This window comes from Panthera onca, chromosome F1 (assembly GCF_046562875.1).
Source record: "Panthera onca isolate mPanOnc1 chromosome F1, mPanOnc1 haplotype 2, whole genome shotgun sequence".
NCBI lineage: Eukaryota > Metazoa > Chordata > Mammalia > Carnivora > Felidae > Panthera > Panthera onca.
Window position 1 is genome coordinate 58039048 of NC_138355.1, and position 16869 is coordinate 58055916.

General features: G+C 42.7%; 1 pseudogene; it reads left to right on the forward strand.

Moving 5' to 3' along the window:
* The first annotated feature begins 3916 nt into the window (after nucleotides 1-3916).
* On the forward strand, nucleotides 3917-4953 carry LOC132686524 (ribosome biogenesis protein NSA2 homolog pseudogene; annotated as a pseudogene).
* Nucleotides 4954-16869: the final 11916 nt, after the last annotated feature.

The following is a 16869-nucleotide window of genomic DNA, read 5'->3' on the forward strand; positions in this document are numbered from 1 at the left end:
ATGCTTAACTCACCGAGCTGCCCAGGCACCCCTCTTTTCTTTTTTGAAGGATAACGTAATTGTTTGAGGTAGGGATACATCAATGTATGCATTTGCCGAGTGCATAAGACTGCACATCAGAAAGACTAAAGTTTACGTACATTGAAATGTAAACTAAATATAGTCCAAAGAGTATAGACCATAGAAATTATCAGGTGTCGGCTTTACCCCTTGCTTAAGGAATTTTATTTATTCATTTAATAAGTATTTATTGAGTGCTCCTCTATTCCAGGCACTGGTAAGTCCTAGGGATAGAGCAGCGAAGAGACAAAACACCTGTATTCAGGGAGCTTACATTCTAGTGGTGGAAGACAGCAAAATAAACAGTTAAGTTCTATTAGATCACGGTAAGTGCTATAGAGAGAACTAAAGCAGAGAAGAGGAGTGGGGAGGAGGGCATATTTAAGAAGGTAACATTTAAGCACCATCTTGAAGAAGATGAGGGGGTGAGTCCTGTGCTCTCTGGGGGGAGACTAATAAAAGTTCCTGAAGTCTGGAGGGAGAAATGAGCTTGGTGCAATCCAAGAACAAGAGTAGATATGGCCAGCGTGGGGACTGGAAGGGAAAACAGAGGGAAATGAGGTCAGGGGCATAATGGAGGTGGGTCTGTGAGCATCCTACACAGACGTGGGCACTTGGCTTGACTCTGTGTGAGAAGGAGTGCTGTTGGAGGCTTTCAAGCAGAGGGGCAGCATGAACTTACTGCACTTAACAGGAGTCAGTCTGACTGCTGTGTGAAAAGAGAGGGTATGGTTTGGGTCGGGGAGAATCAAAGAGGGAAACCAATCAAGAGCAAGTGCAATCCACAAAGAGGCAAGGGTGGTTTGGACCAGAGTGGTGTGGGCAGAGCTGGTGAAGGGTGGCTGGATCCTAGAGACACTGGGATGAAAGGTAACAAGATTTCATCACAGAACAGCCGTAAAGTGTGAGAGAAAGAGAAGTCGAGGATGACTCGAGGGTTTGGGGGCTGATTCATTGGGAAGATGGGTTTCTGTCAACTGTAATGGAAAAGACCAAAGAAAGAACAGGTTTGGAAGAGAAAATCACGGGTTCAAAATATGAGCTGGTTTTTAAATGTGTTACCTTTGAAATGTGGATTTCCGAGCGGAGACATCTGGTAGCTGGCTTGGTATATGAGTTTGGAGTTCAAAGAGGCATCCAAGGAGGAGATATAAATTTGGGTGTCGGCAGTATATAGAGGGTATTTAAAGTCATGGGATCCATTCAGATAATTTCCCCATAGGCATATCCAAATGCTTGCACTCCTACAAAACAGAAAACAATTCCAAGCTTCTATGTACTACACCCTTCCCACCCCCTAGGAATCTCAACAAGAAGCGTGAAGAGAGCTTTTTGAAACATTTAGAGAAAATGAGAAATCAGCCTTGAAATAATAGCAGTGGAAGCTTCTCCATCTCCTTTCATATCCTGCTCCCTGAGAATTTCTCTGTGTGATAATCCTTGCTATACATATACCATGGATCAAGGTATTCACACAGCAATGGCTTTTTGTGACGTCACTTAGAAATCTGCTGTGTCTATGTGCCACGTATATATTTGGAAGGGATTTTTTATTTCAGACAATTTTTTTAATGTTTATTTATTTTTGAGACAGAGAGACAGAGAGAGAGACAGAGAGGGAGCCGGGGAGGGGCAGACAGAGAGGGAGACACAGAATCCAAAACAGATTCCAGGCTCAGCACAGAGCCCGATGCGGGGCTTGAACTCATGGACCGCGAGATCATGACCTGAGCCAAAGTCGGACGCTCAACTGACGGAGCCACCCAGGCGCCCCTATTTCAGACAATTTTTAATTAAAATAATTTGGGGGGTGGTGCCTGGGTGGCTCCGTCAGTTAAGCATCTGACTCTTGATGTTGGCTCAGGTCATGATCTCACAGTTCATGCGATCGAGCCCCGTGTTGGTCTGTCAGCATGGAGTCTGCTTGGGATTCTTTCCCTCTCTCTCTGCCCCTCCACCACTTGCGTGCATGTGTGTGCATGCTCTCTCTCTCTCGAAATAAATAAATAAACTTAAAAAATCATATTCATTATATTCATTTGATTATATATAGAATTATTTAGAAGTAAAACTACACAGAGAGCTTGAAACATGCACAGAAACAAAATTCACAGTGTGCAACTCTGTATAAAGATACATTTACGCAGGGACATCTGGGTGGCTCATTAAGTTAAGCGGCTGACTCTTGATTTCGGCTCAGGCCGTGATCTCACAGTTTCCCGAGTCTGAGCCCCGTGTTGGGCTCTTCATGCTGGTGTGTGGACCCTGCTTGGGATTCTCTGTCTCCCTCTCTCTCTGCTCCTCCCCCGCTCACACCCTGTCTCTCTCTCTCAAAAAAAAAAAAAAAATAATAATAATAATAAAAATTAAAAAATACACTTACACAAATAATATATGTAAAAGAGAAAAATTACCTTTTACTTCTCAATCAGTAGTTAACAAGACCCTTTCCTATTTCATTCATTATTATAATTTAGATGTTTATAAAAGCTAGTTCTAAAAACTCATTAGTTTTATTTATATTATTGCAAACTAATGTTCTGAATAAAATGTTAATTTCTATCATCAAAAAACATGGGAAGAGGCAATCCAAGATGGTGGCAATGGAGACGCTGAACTTACCTCCTCCCACAGACACACCAAATCCACAGCTATGTATAGAATAATTCCCGGTGGGGGGGAAAATTAAAAAGAACAACTCTCTCCACAACAAGGGATAAACATGTCATGGCTCGATGGTAGGAGAAGCAGAGTCTCACCAAACCCCGCCACCCTATCCGCATATAATAGGGAGAGATCTCACAAATCCAGAGCCTCTCCCAAAGAAGCGAGTTGTGCCATTGAGCGACTCAACCCTTAGGACCTGCACCAGAGAGATGAGGCCCCCAAAATGCCAAGCTTTGGAAACCAATGGGGCTTGTGTCCAGGGGACCTGGGGTCTGTGAGGACCTGAGATACTCATTTTGAGGGGATGGCATGTGGATTCACTTGCCCCAGGAACCAGTACAAAGGCAGCAGCTTAAGAAGTGATTATATGTGAAGGAAATTCATTTGCTAATTTTAAAGCATCTGTTGGGGGGGCTGGTGCTGACCAGTTGGGACTTTCTCGGGGGATAGAGGCTCTGGCGAGAGCCATTTTTGCACTCTCCCTCTACCTTGTTAGCAGAGACAGCCACGATGGGGACACAGCCTCGCCAAAGCTGGCGGGTAAGTAGCGTCCATCCGGGGGCTCCCTTGATTGCCTGGCCTTGGTTATCAGAGGGGCTTGTGTCTGTAGACCCCAAGAGACCATACCAATCAGAAAGATGGTCTGGCAGAGAAAGACAAATAGCATATGATTTCACCTGCGTATGGCATCTAAAAAGCGAAACAAACGAACAAACAAACAAAAGCCAGACTCTCAGTACAGAGAACAAACCGGTGGTCGCCAGAGGGGAGGCGGGCAGGGATGGGTGAAATAGGTGAAGGGGATTAAGAGGTACAAACTTCCACTTAAAAAATAAGTAAGTTGCAGAGATGAAAAGTATAGCATAGGGAGTATAGTCAATAATATTGCAATAACGTTGTATGGTGACAGGTGGTGACTACATATATTGTGATGAGCATTGAGTAATGTATAGAATTGTCAAATCACCTTTATACACCTAAGACTAGTATGACATTGTATGTCACTTATACTTTAACATTTTTTTAAAGTCCAAGGCAGACCAGTGGATTTTAATATAACAAACTACAAAAAGTTCATGTTTCAATTAACCTTTAAGAAACGTCTATTTATTGGGGCACCTCGGTGGCTCAGTTGGTTAAGCATCTGACTCTTTAAAAAAAATTTTTTTTTTGCTTTTTCCTATCGGGGTGCGTGGAGTGAACTCGCGGGTCTGTGAGACCCGAAAATTGAGAGCTTCTTTGCTCCCTGGCACCTGCACCCGGCGGCTCTGTGGCTGTCACCATGCCACAAAACGAATATATTGAGTTACACCGGAAACGCTATGGCTATCGTTTGGATTACCATGAGAAAAAGAGAAAGAAGGAAGGTCGAGAGGCTCATGAACGTTCAAAGAAGGCAAAAAAGATGATTGGTCTGAAAGCTAAGCTCTACCATAAACAGCGCCATGCTGAGAAAATACAAATGAAAAAGACTATCAAGATGCATGAAAACAGAAACACCAAGCAAAAGAATGATGAAAAGACTCCACAAGGAGCAGTACCTGTGTATCTGCTGGACAGGGAGGGACAGTCCCGAGCTAAAGTACTTTCCAATATGATAAAACAAAAACGAAAAGAGAAAGCAGGAAAATGGGAAGTCCCTTTGCCCAAAGTTCGTGCCCAGGGAGAAACAGAAGTATTAAAAGTTATTCAAACAGGAAAGAGAAAGAAGAAAGCACGGAAGAGGATGGTTACAAAAGTCTGCTTTGTTGGAGACGGCTTTACTCGAAAACCACCTAAATATGAAAGATTCATTAGGCCAATGGGCTTAGGTTTCAAAAAGGCCCATGTAACGCATCCTGAATTGAAAGCCACCTTTTGCCTGCCAATACTTGGTGTAAAAAAGAATCCCTCATCCCCACTATATACGTCTTTGGGTGTTATTACCAAAGGTACTGTCATTGAAGTGAACGTGAGTGAGTTGGGCCTTGTGACACAAGGAGGCAAGGTTATTTGGGGAAATATGCCCAGGTTACCAACAATCCTGAAAACGATGGATGCATAAATACAGTCTTGCTGGTTTGACAGCACTTTCAGACAAGTAACTCTTGACAATTCCTGAAGACTACTCACCAGTTGAGAAGACACCATTTCTGTGGTGGTTCTCCAAATACTGCCCGACAGCCTTACATATCTGCAGCCATCAAGAGAACTATTTATTCTATTGTAAGAAACATTAAAATAGGCTTATTTACATAAGAGACTGTTAAAAACTGAGAACAAACTGAGGGTTGATGGGGGGTGGGAGGGAGGGGAGGGTGGAGGATGGGTATTGAGGAGGGCACCTTTTGGGATGAGCACTGGGTGTTGTATGGAAACCAATTTGACAATAAATTTCATATATTGGAAAAAAAATTTTTAAAAATAGGCTTATTTACAAAAAAATTTTTTTTAATGTTTATTTATTATTGGGAGACAGAGAGAGACAGAGCATGAGCATGGGAGGGGCAGAGAGAGGAGGAGACACGGAATCCAAGTGGTCAGCACAGAGCCCGACGCGGGGCTCAAATTCACAAACCGTGAGATCATGAAGTTGGACGCTCAACCGACTGAGCCACCCAGGCGCCCCTTCAGCATCTGACTCTTTTTCTTTTTTTTTAAATGTTTATTTCTTTTTGACAGAGAGAGAGAGAGAGAGAGAGAGAGACAGAGCATGAGTGGGGGAGGGGCAGAGAGAGAGGGAGACACAGAATCCGAAGCAGGCTCTAGACTCTGAGCCACCCAGAGGCCCCAAGCATCTGACTCTTGATCTTGGCTCAGGTCGTGATCTCAGGGTTCCTGAATTCAAGTCCAATGGTGGGCTCTATGCTGACAGTACGGAGCCCGCTTGGGATTCTTTCTCTCTCCCTCTCTCTCTGCCTCTCCCTGCTTGCACTCTCACTCTCTCTCTCTCTCTCTCAAAATAAATAAACTTAAAAAAATAAACTTCTAATTATTGAGTTTCAGCGTACCATCCAAGAAAGAAAGAAGGAAAGAAAGAAAAAAAGAGAAAGAAAGAAAAAGGAAAGGAAAGGAAAGGAAAGGAGGATGAAAGAAGGAAGGAAGGAAGGAAGGAAGGAAGGAAGGAAGGAAGGGAGGAAGGAAGTTTAAGCCGCCTACCACACCCAGCACACTGCACAGGTAATAGACAGAAGGACACCCCCGTCTGCCTATGAAAAAGGCCCGTCTGCCTGTCCTGGAGCTTCCGCCTGAAGCTGAGCTTCCCCACACATGCAGGGGCTACAGGGCTGCATTCAGGGAACATAGGCAAGGAGACACCTTTGAACCCCACTTGGCCTCACCACAGCTTGCTGATACCTCCAGAAAGGAGCTTACACACTGGTCTGGGGCCCTTGATTTTTGCCACTGGACACCTCCACGTCTCCTGGGAATGAACAGGGTCTACAATTGTGGTCCCACAGGACGATACATATTTGCATACCTTGAACGTCACTGCCTGATGATCTTGCTTCCGATCAGCCGGCCAGCAGGTGCTATCAAGATCACTGCCTTTGGAACACTGGCCAGCACACCGTCAACAACTTGGGCCTTTCAAGACTATGTCAGAAACTCATAGATGCGGACAACAGACTGGTGGTTCTCAGAGGGGAGAGGGGTTGACCTTGTGGGTGAAATGGGTGAAGGAGGTCGATACCCACTAGACTGTGGTGATCCCCTGTAGCATATACAAATATTGAATTATCATACAGTATACCTGAAGCTAATAACATGTTGCACACAAATTTTACCTCAATTAAAAAAGTAAAGAAAAAAAAAACATGGGAAGTCTTTTTATTGAATTAATGATTTTTATTTCTGCTTCTCCTGAGCTTACCAAGTTAAAATGACACTTTTTTTTTTACATAATTTGAAAATACTATCTTTTACTGAGATATATCTGAGAAAACTTTCTCTGATACAAGATCATCTGAAATTTTTTTTAATTTTTTTAATGTTTGTTTATTTTTGAGTGAGAGAGTGAGAGCCGGAGTAGAGCTCTGACAGAGCCGAAATCAGACACTTAACCCACTGAGCCATCCAGGTGCCCCAGATCATCTGAATTTAAACACTAAAGATTTTTAGGGTACCTGGGTGGGTCAGCTGGTTGAGTGCCGATTCTTGATTTCCACTCAGGTCATGATCTCACGGTTCGTGGGTTCAAGCCCCACATCGGGCTTTGTGCTGTCAGCCTGGAGCCTGCTTGTGATTCTCTCTCTCCCTCTTGCTGCCCGTCCCCAACTTGTGCTCTGTCTCTTTCTCAAAAATAAATAAGCATTAAAAAAAAAACACACTAAAGATTTGTCCCAGTTGGGGCAAATAGTTCTCGATCAATTAACCAGTCAAATATTTATCAGGCAACCTTTGACAATTTTGACACTCAGTTGCCCTGCATTATGCTTCTTGCTTTTAGAAATTGTTGTGACCAAACACAATACCTTACCGAACACAGTACCAAATACAGTATATTTCTCAGACAGTGCAGAACTGATCCTTAATTTTGATTTTATTAGTTTGATTGAGACATTTGATAAAAGTGTTTTAATAGAACAAAACATTCTTCTGTGTACGAATATCTCAGAACTTTTATGTATTAATCCCTCCTCATTTTACTAGAAATAGCTTATAAAACTCAATTCTTTAATTCAAACTACAAATTTGAATATAATGAAATTGTAACATAATGAAACTGTAAGGCAACAGAAGAGTTAAAAAGTACTAACAATTAGAGGCACCTGGGTCACTCAGTCAGTGAAGAGTCCAACTTGGCTCAGATCATGATCTCACAGTTCATGGGTTCAAGCCCCCCCCCCCCTTGGTCTCTGGGCTGACAGCTCAGAGGCTGGAGCCTGCTTTGGATTCTGTGTCTCCTTCTCTCTCTGCCCCTCCCCCACTTGTGCTCTGTCTCTATCTCTCAAAAATAAATAAAAATGTTTAAAATTTTAAAAAAAGTACTAAAAAACACCACTAGCCTTCTCTTGCTGCCCTCTTAATAAAGCCAAGAACATATTTTTTAAATGGTATAAGCATCCTCCCTCACCCCCCCCCCCCCCAATTCATGTGGCTGGTCTCTGTTTTATGTTATGCTTTTGTTTTGTGTTGCATTGTTTCGAAAACAGAGCTCCTGAAATACAGAGGATAAACCTGAGGGGAAATCCATGCACCAAGCCTCGAATGGGTTCCCCAAAGCCACAGAGGGGAACCACACCTCTGCCCACCTACCCACCGGAGGCTCCACCAGCCTCCACTTTACCTGTCAATCCATCACTAGTCAATCCGAGAGAAAGTCACAGTCAGCAGCTTAATGACAGCCAGATGGCACCTGCCTTTCATGAACCGTGTTCCGAAGGCAGAGGCGGCCTGGGAGTAGGCTCCAGGTTCTCTCCCCAGGTAATAATGAGACGCTTTTGTATTCAGACTAAGCTGCAATGGCTCACACCTCTGACGGGACCCCCCTTGCCCACGCCCTCCGTGAAGAGAGTGAGATTCTTGGCTTCCTTGGATTTGACACAAACAAAGTGGCCTCTGATCATTAAAACAAGTGACCTCACTTCCTTCTTTCCAATCTGATTTCAGAAATGTTAGTGTGTTCATTGACCCTGCAAAAGAGGTAGGTAAGCGAAGGGTGAATAGCCAGCCTGCATTTCCAACAGCTAAGCAGCAGTGCCGACATTCAAGTACGGAGCGATGTGCTCTTTTGCACGCAGGTTTACTGGAGCCTTCAACCTTGACCTGAAGGGAACACCTTTTCTGGAAGTGACAGGTAATTTAGCCTTCTTGCTAAGTTCTGGGGCTCTCTGGTGGTGAATTATGTATGGTGCTTCTATGATACAGACACCTGTCCACTGAGAACCAAACCAAAGCTGATAGATTCCTCTTAAAGACCTTAGATTAGATATAAACTACCTTTTTCCCCCTAGAAAAGTCGTCATGATGCCAATCACTCTCCTTTCCTGTCCTCCTATGATTTCAGGGATCTGCACGAGGCCTAAAACAAACCGAGCAACATTTGCTTTTATGAAATGATTCTTTGTGTAGTGCTTGGCTTTCGTTCTTTCTTTCTTTCTTTCTTTTCTTTCACTTTTTTCCGAAACAGTCCAAAACCCTTTTATGTTTGAGCCATAAACGTGTGGATTATGAGTTACCAATGTGTGTCTTCCCACCTTCAGGCCGGGTCTTAAAGTAATTCATTAAACCATATAAACTAAGTGCATGTTACTATTTAAATCAGAGTTCCCAGCCAGGCTGCCAGTGAGTTCAAAGACAGCTTTTGGACTAAAAGCAGGGAAAATCACATCACACTATACTGCCGGTATATGTTATAATTCGAGACAGGTAAATCGAGTGTTTTGGATCTGGAAAATAGGAAACAGCTAATGTCAGTAGCACAGCCAAAATCCTGGAGGGTGTAAACAGGGGCTAGTTAAATAGACATTGACGAAGTGGTTTAAATCTTTCATTTATGAAATGGTTTAAAGCTCGTTGTGGGTGGTAGGGGGGAGTGAAGGGAGTGAATGAGCATCGTTTTGGAAGAGACAGCTTCATATTCTCCAGGTATGGCTCTCCAAAATAAACTTCGTGTTTACTTCTTGCTACAATGGTCCCTGGCCAAACAGATTCTGGCCAGGACTTCATCTGGAATCCATGGAACCATCTCAAGGACAACTGGAGTGGGTCAGGAAATTTGGTGCCCTGGGGAATGTTATTTTTGTTGTTCATATTTAAAAAAAAATGTTTTTAATGGTTTTATTTATTTTTGAGAGAAAGAGACAGAGAGACAGAGAGACAGAGACAGAGTACCAGCAGGGGAAGGGCAGAGAGAGAGGGAGACACAGGATCCGAAGCAGGCTCCAGGCTCTGAGCTGTCAGCACAGAGCCTGACGCAGGGCTCGAACTTTTGAACCGCGAGATCATGACCTGAGCCGAAGTCGGACGCTTAACTAACTGAGCCATCCAGGCGCCCCGATTTGTTGTTCATGTTAATAGTGCTGGTGGCAAAATACCCAAGAGAGCACCTCCACACCGGAGCAAATCTCTCTCTGAAACATGATTTGAGGCTGGAAATTTGCTTGGAGCTCTTTCCGTGAAATGGTCAGCCCAGCACTAACCTTCACTCTTGTTTGTTTTGTTTGTTTTTTCTTCCCCCTGGAACTGGAGAGAAGCCCTCACTTCTCTGTAGCAATGGTGGCTTTCCCACTTCTGGCCCCGGATAGTCCGGGAAGGAAAAGATAGTCACCTTATGACTCAAGGGCAGGCAGGTCCATATCCATTAAAGATGGGATGTAAATGGGGGGAAATCTCCTGAGATGAACCCCTCCCACTGCCACTGTTCTCCGGAGAGCAGACAGAGAATCTCATTAGGAAGCTAATACAATAAAGACATGTAGATCTGAAGGGTGGGGGTGGAGTGCAAATCAAATTAGCTTCATTACTTTATTCTGCACCTCACAGCGCTTCTGCCACTGGACAATTGCATTAGATCAGTGAGGAGATCAAAAGGCAAAAAACTCCCTGGAAATTCATTGTCTGAAGCAAGACTAAGGGAGGAGGCGAACTGGGGGAAGGAGGCAGGAGTAAATTGTGTTGACCCAAGACATGAATTTAGTACATCTCCCCACATTCATGCTGGACCCTTTTCTTTGCTTTTCCAATGCCCAGGTCAATGTCTTGTTTTACGTTGGCTGTGGGAGATTGAGCAGAGAAGCCTGACTTGAGAAGCTGGGAAAGAAATTCACTTCGAACTGGGCTATGGAGCCATTTGAGCTTTGAGGGTTTTGCCTTCCCACTATTTAAATGTCAGAAGGTCCTTAGAATTATTTAAGTAAATACACAAAACTGCTGCTGAGATGTCTCTAGACTTCTTGCCACTAACTGAAAAACAGAGGGAGAAATGTTCGAGAAGGAAATGTAAACATATTGGGTCAAAAAATAGGCGGCGTGTGTACCTTTACAAGAGAGAAACTACAGCCAGATGCATTGCTGTTATCGAGAGCGTAACACTGGATAAGTATGATCGCCAAATAAGCTTCACCATAATTCAATCAGGGTGCATTTCAAGTCAACATTTACTTAGCGAATGGTTAGCTGAGGTACTAAGAGCTGGAGGTGGCCAGAAGTGAATGATGTGTACCAGAAAGTAAGGAAATGCTCAGAACAACAACAAAATGGTGGCTGTATCAAGGGGGTACAGGAGCCAACTGAGAGAGATCCCAATAGTCAAAGCTGGAACAAGATGAGTAACAAAACAAAGGTGGCATTGAAACCCAAAGTATAAAAGAAATATCTCGGGGCACCTGGGCGGCTCAGTCGGTTGGGCATCTGACACAATCAGATCATGATCTCATGGTTCCTGGGCTCGAGCCCCGCGTCGGGCTCTGTGCCGACAGCTCGGAGCCCGGAGCCTGCTTCGGATTCTGTGTCTCCCTCTCTCTCTGCCCCTCCCCTGCTCATGCTCTGTCTCGCTCTCTGAAAAGTAAACATTAAAATTAATTAATCAATTAATTAATTAAATAAATATCTAGATTTCCATAAGTCCATACTGATATTAATTAATAAATGGGAGGGAAGAGACAAATACCCTGTGTGGCAGAATTCCACATAATTTACGCATATACTCCACCCTCAAGGAAGTGGAACAGAAACTCCCCACCCCTTTAGGTAGAGGCTCCATAAAGTGACTTCCAAAGAGGACAGTAAAGGGAAGTGGGATAAAAGACTAATTTCACGATCGAGAAACCTGACAAACACTCCCTGAGCTCGTTGATCTAGGTCAACATTACTAGTGATGTTGACAGTATGTACCCTTGACATGCTGTGATGAAAATGGCACTTTGCCTCTGTGACCACCCTCCAGAAAGCCATAGCCCCAGTCAAATCATGAGAGAAACATCAGACAATTCCAATGGGTGGGCAGCCTATGACACACCCGACCAGTACTCTCCGAGACTGTCAACAAAGGTCAACAAAAACAACGACCGTCTGAGAAACTGTCACAGCCAAGAGGAACCTAAGGGCACGTGGTGATTAAATGAAATGTGGTGTCTGAGGAAGGAATCTAGAAGAGAAAAAAAAAAACACATTAGGTAAAGCTGAGGGAATCTGGGTAAAGTCTGGATTTTAGTTAATAATAATGTATAAACATTGAACCATTATTTGTGACAAACGAGCCATCTAACTGTAAGATATTAATAAGAGGGGGAACTGTGTGGTTGGGCAGATGGGAACTTTCTGCACTATCTTCTCCATTTTTCTATAAATCTAAACCTCTTCTATAAAATAACGTCTATTTTAAAAAGTGAAGAACATGGCTCTGCTCTGAGAGAACTTGCAGTCAAGTGGGAAATATGCCAGAGACCTCTATCATATATCAACACTCTACCCCTTCACCCAACTCTGTGAAGATAATTGTAGTTGATCTGATAACCTCTTGGGTCAAAGGCCTTTCTGGAACTCCATACAATGCATTCATCTACAAATCAATAGATATATATTGACAATCAACTTTGCCCAGCTGTGGAGGGCAAAACAAAAGAGAATAGAACATAACATAACAAAGTTAAAGAAAAATGTAAGACAAAATAGAAATCGCAACATTTGTGTAGTTAATCTCCAAATAACTGGTATAAGCAGAAAATCTAACTAGTTCTAAAGACTGTTCAGGGGTACTGCACCTTCTTAAACCAAGTTTTCACAGAAAAAAATGAACCTGAGCCAGGTCTTGGAAAAGTATAGGATATGAATAGGGTAGGAAATTGGGAACTCAGGAAAAGTACGTCATAGAAGTATGGGAAAGGGATGACTTAAGAAACTATGAATATTATGACTTGAAAAGCGAGGAGGTTCTGTGTGCAAGAATGGGCAGTTCGAGCTGGTGTTCAGGAAAGACTATGGAGGCCACCAAATAGTTTTGATGATTTTATAGGTAATGGGGATTATAAATTGTAGATCCATCAATAAACAGCACAATACCACTAAGAATTCTTTGGTTGGGCCATGCATAAGCCCTATGCTACATAATTTAGGTGATCAAACTTCAGAAATTCTATGTAGTATATATGCCTTGAATTCTAACTAGGAACTCCAGAGCTAGCAAGTTGATATACAGGGTATCCCTAGAATATTTAGGACCTGGGACGAATGTTTTTTTGAGACTCCAGTCTATATAAACAAATAGATTAAAAGATTCATGGACTCACGTGAGATATAGTGAAGATTTAGAATAACCAGTAGGATTTAGAATAGTGGGTAGTTGTGGTGACCAGAAAAGAAGAGCTGGTTTCTGGATCACACTGAGCCAGAGGTTTTGAATTAGGTAAACTCCTACTGGATCCTTTTTTATTCTTAAGCCAGTTTGAGATGGATTTTTTTTAAATTACCTAAAACCACAAAGACCCGAATTGGCAAAACCAGACTTAGCTGGAGTTCTCATGCTGAGAAGAAAATAGCAGTAACCAGAAAGTGGATGGGCAGCCTGAAAACTTAGGAGAGGCCCCTGAGGGTCTTTCCATAGCTATTCTGGCATACCTAGAAGGAAACGTGTCGCATTATTCTTGTCCCTGTCCGTTCATCATAGTGCCATCAACCTCCATTGATTAAATTCTTCCTGTGTCATTTCTATCTTTCCTGACCATCCCTAGGTCTCATTGACTGTATCATACTTGGGGATATCATGAAATGTTACCTTTTCCTTCTTTTTTTTAAAAATGTTTTAATGTTTATTTATTTTTGAGAGAGAGAGAGAGAGCATGAGTGAGGGAGGGGCACAGAGAGAGAGAGAGAGAGAGAGACAGAACCGGAAGGAGGCTCCAGGGCTCGAGCTGTCTGCACCGAGCTCAATGTGGGCCTCGAACCTACAAACTGTGAGATGGTGACCTGAGCCAACGTGGGACATTTAACCAACTGAGCCAGCCAGGTGCCCCAAAATGGTACCTTTTCTTTTTCTCGTATTTCCCCAATTTGTTTGTATTCTTTCTCCAAAGAGATTATAATCCTCTTGGTATAAAGGTCTGTGTAGTCAACTTGCAAGGAGGGTCCTCAGTGACCCCTCTCCTATTTACAGCCTCGTAGAATCTCCTCCTCTTGAGTGTGGGTTGGCCTGGTGGCTTGCTTCTAACAAATAGAAAACAGCCAAAGTTTTAGCAGAATGTCGCTTGTGTCGCTGGGTTATACAACACTGTGAGTTCTGTCTGGCCGGACTCTTGCTCTACAAAGGGAGAATATCCAAAGTTGTAAAATATAACATGAAAAGAATCACTTAAAAAATACCAGGTCAAATACGACTGACAAGAATATCTGTTTGACTTTCCTTTCATTATCTTTTAGTCTGCAAGTGAAAAGACCATCCCTATAGCATAAGCCAGTGTCTACCTTTTATCATTCCTTAAGATTGTCTCCTAGGGACAGGCTGAATGAAAAGCCTCTGTCTCTCTCTATCTTCTTTGTTAGTTTGCACCCCCCCCATCTCATCCCATCCCTTCCCCCTACCTCCCTCTCCTCCCAAAGCATTTTGTCACTCTCTTCCTGCATTTGCCTGGTTCTTAACTTCTGAACTGAACTTTTGAGAGAGTTTAAAGGGGAGATGAACTGACAAGGAGATTTGCTTGTCTCAAAGCTCGGCTGTGCCTGCCTTTAATTAAAAATGGTATTGATTTTTCTCCGCTCTAATGATAGGCACTAGTCTGCCCTCCCAATGTTAGTCACTGACAGTTTAAGTATGAAACAAAGGGCATTTATTCAGCACTTAATGCAAAATTATGACTGATTAAAAAGTGATTTATCATAAGAACTACATCTGTATAGGCTTTGGGTTTTCTTTCTTTCTTTCTTTTTTAAATAATTCTCACTTTCACCAGAGTTTGGAAGGTATAGCTGGATTATGGAATAATTCTCTCCTTCTCTCCTTCAGTTCTCCTTCCTTGGCTTCAGCACAAAATAAAAAACAAAATTTCCACTGAATTCAGGAGCAAAAAAACATGGGAAAGAAAAGAATTCTAGAAGTCAGACCTATAACGTATCCCAGATGTCAACTGGTAAGTTGCCAAGTTGCTAAGTTGCCTTCAGGCAACAAAACGCTCAGAACTTTTCCAGGACTGCATCCTGACACCTGCCCCTCTCTTGACCTATTGCACAGGGTGTTCAACACTGTAAAATTGACCCAACATCTTAGATGAAAAAACAGTGCTAGAAACTTGAAAGGAAGACATGAAAGCAAGGGAAGGAGGTTATGCCCACATACTGCAGTCAACCTTCACTAAACCCTTATGAATTCACCTCTTTTCCAGCCATGGGTAGGCCAATATACCCTCCTTCCCAGGAGCAGTGGGTGGTGGTGAATCATTTTTGGTCACAAACACAAGTTCCGGAGCCAAATCCTCAAGGTCCAAATCTCATTTCTCCCACATATCAGATGTGTGGCTCTGAGCATGTTGTTCAATCTTTCTATGCCTCAGCTGCTCCACCTGCAAAGAGTGAATAGTATCACCAGCATGTCAGGTTAACTGGAGTATTCAAAAGTGGGAGTGTTTTTTTAACGTTTATTTATTTTGAGAAAGAGAGAGAGAGAGAGCACGAGTTGGGTAGGGGCAGAGAGACAGAGAGGACCCCAAGGCAGGGCTCAACCTCATGAACCATGAGATCATGACCTGAGCCAAAATCAAGAGTTGGATGCTTAACCAACTGAGCCACCCGGGTGTCCCCAAATGCAGGAGTAGTAAACAAAATAATCAGAATGGTGTCTGATGCATAATGAATACCCACCAAAGTATTATTGAATTTCATTAACTATAACACGCCATCTACTACAAGATACGTCTTGATTTCAGAGATGTTAATATATGGAAAAAATCTTAGAATACATGAAATACTATAGGTAGTTACTGCTGATGATACCTGCTTATTTCCAGCTATGCACTCTAACCAAAGAGTGCAGAGATAAATCAAAGAGTGAAAAAGTCAATGTTGCTGACGTTCATAAATATCCATACTAAGATAGAGCTGGTACATTTGTGTTTGCTACCTCATGTCATGTTGTGTCAGGTGGTGAAGAGTAGTACAAACTCACAAATTTTGGTATTAGGAAGGCCTGAGTCCCCACCCCAGCTCTGATCAAGTCACTTCCTGCTACAAGTCTCAGCTGGATGTAAAGATGCCCACAACACAGTGTCTAAATACCAACCCCCTACCAAGCAAACAAGCTTGACACAGGACTAAAACTTAAGGCACATACAAAAATTTTTGGAAAAATTTAAATACATATATATGTAATTAAGCATCCATATACAGTGCAGGGGAAATAACTTTACTCCACTCTATTATACTTACTTTACTGTTTGGAATTTGTAAACCCTCCCACACAGTGGCACAATGAAAGATGAGAAAGGAAGCACCCACTCTTCCTAGGGTATGGGGCTTCCACAGGTCTTCGCTCAGTCCTGTGTCAGTAGGTGGTGGTCAAGAGTAATAAACAGAAAGAAATAAAGAAAATATATATATATATATATATATATATATATATATATATATATATTACAGATCTGGTTAGTGCAACAAGCATTAACTATGATGTGCTTTTTAAGGTGACATCTGAACATATACTTGAAAGAGGTAAGGGCAGAAGTTAAGCATACACCTGAGCAAAGGGCATTTCAGGAGAGGATATACATTCAGGGTAGGAGCGTACCTGGCATGTTGGAGAAACAGGAGGAACACCAGTGTGGCTAGAACAGAGTGAGCAAGGAGGACAGAATAGGGGTTGAAGTCAGAGGGATCATGGAGACCCGGATCATATAAGGCCTTCTACACCACTGAGGAAGCACTATGGCTTTTGCTCTATTTTGAAGAATATGATCAGACATAAATTTTGAAAGAATCACTCTGGCTGATGTGTAGGGGGAGCAATGGTGGAAGTAGGATGACCAGTTAGGAGGCCACTGTAGTGACGGACAGAAGCAACGAGTTAACTTGATTAACTAGATTTTAGTGACGAAGCAGGTGAGAAGTGGTCCGATTCTAAACACATTTTGAGGGTAGAGCCAACAGTATTTTCCCAAAGATTGGGCAGAATGAAGAGAGAGAAAAAAATCGATGACGGTCTCAAGCATTTGACCTGAGTAATGATATTATGAAACT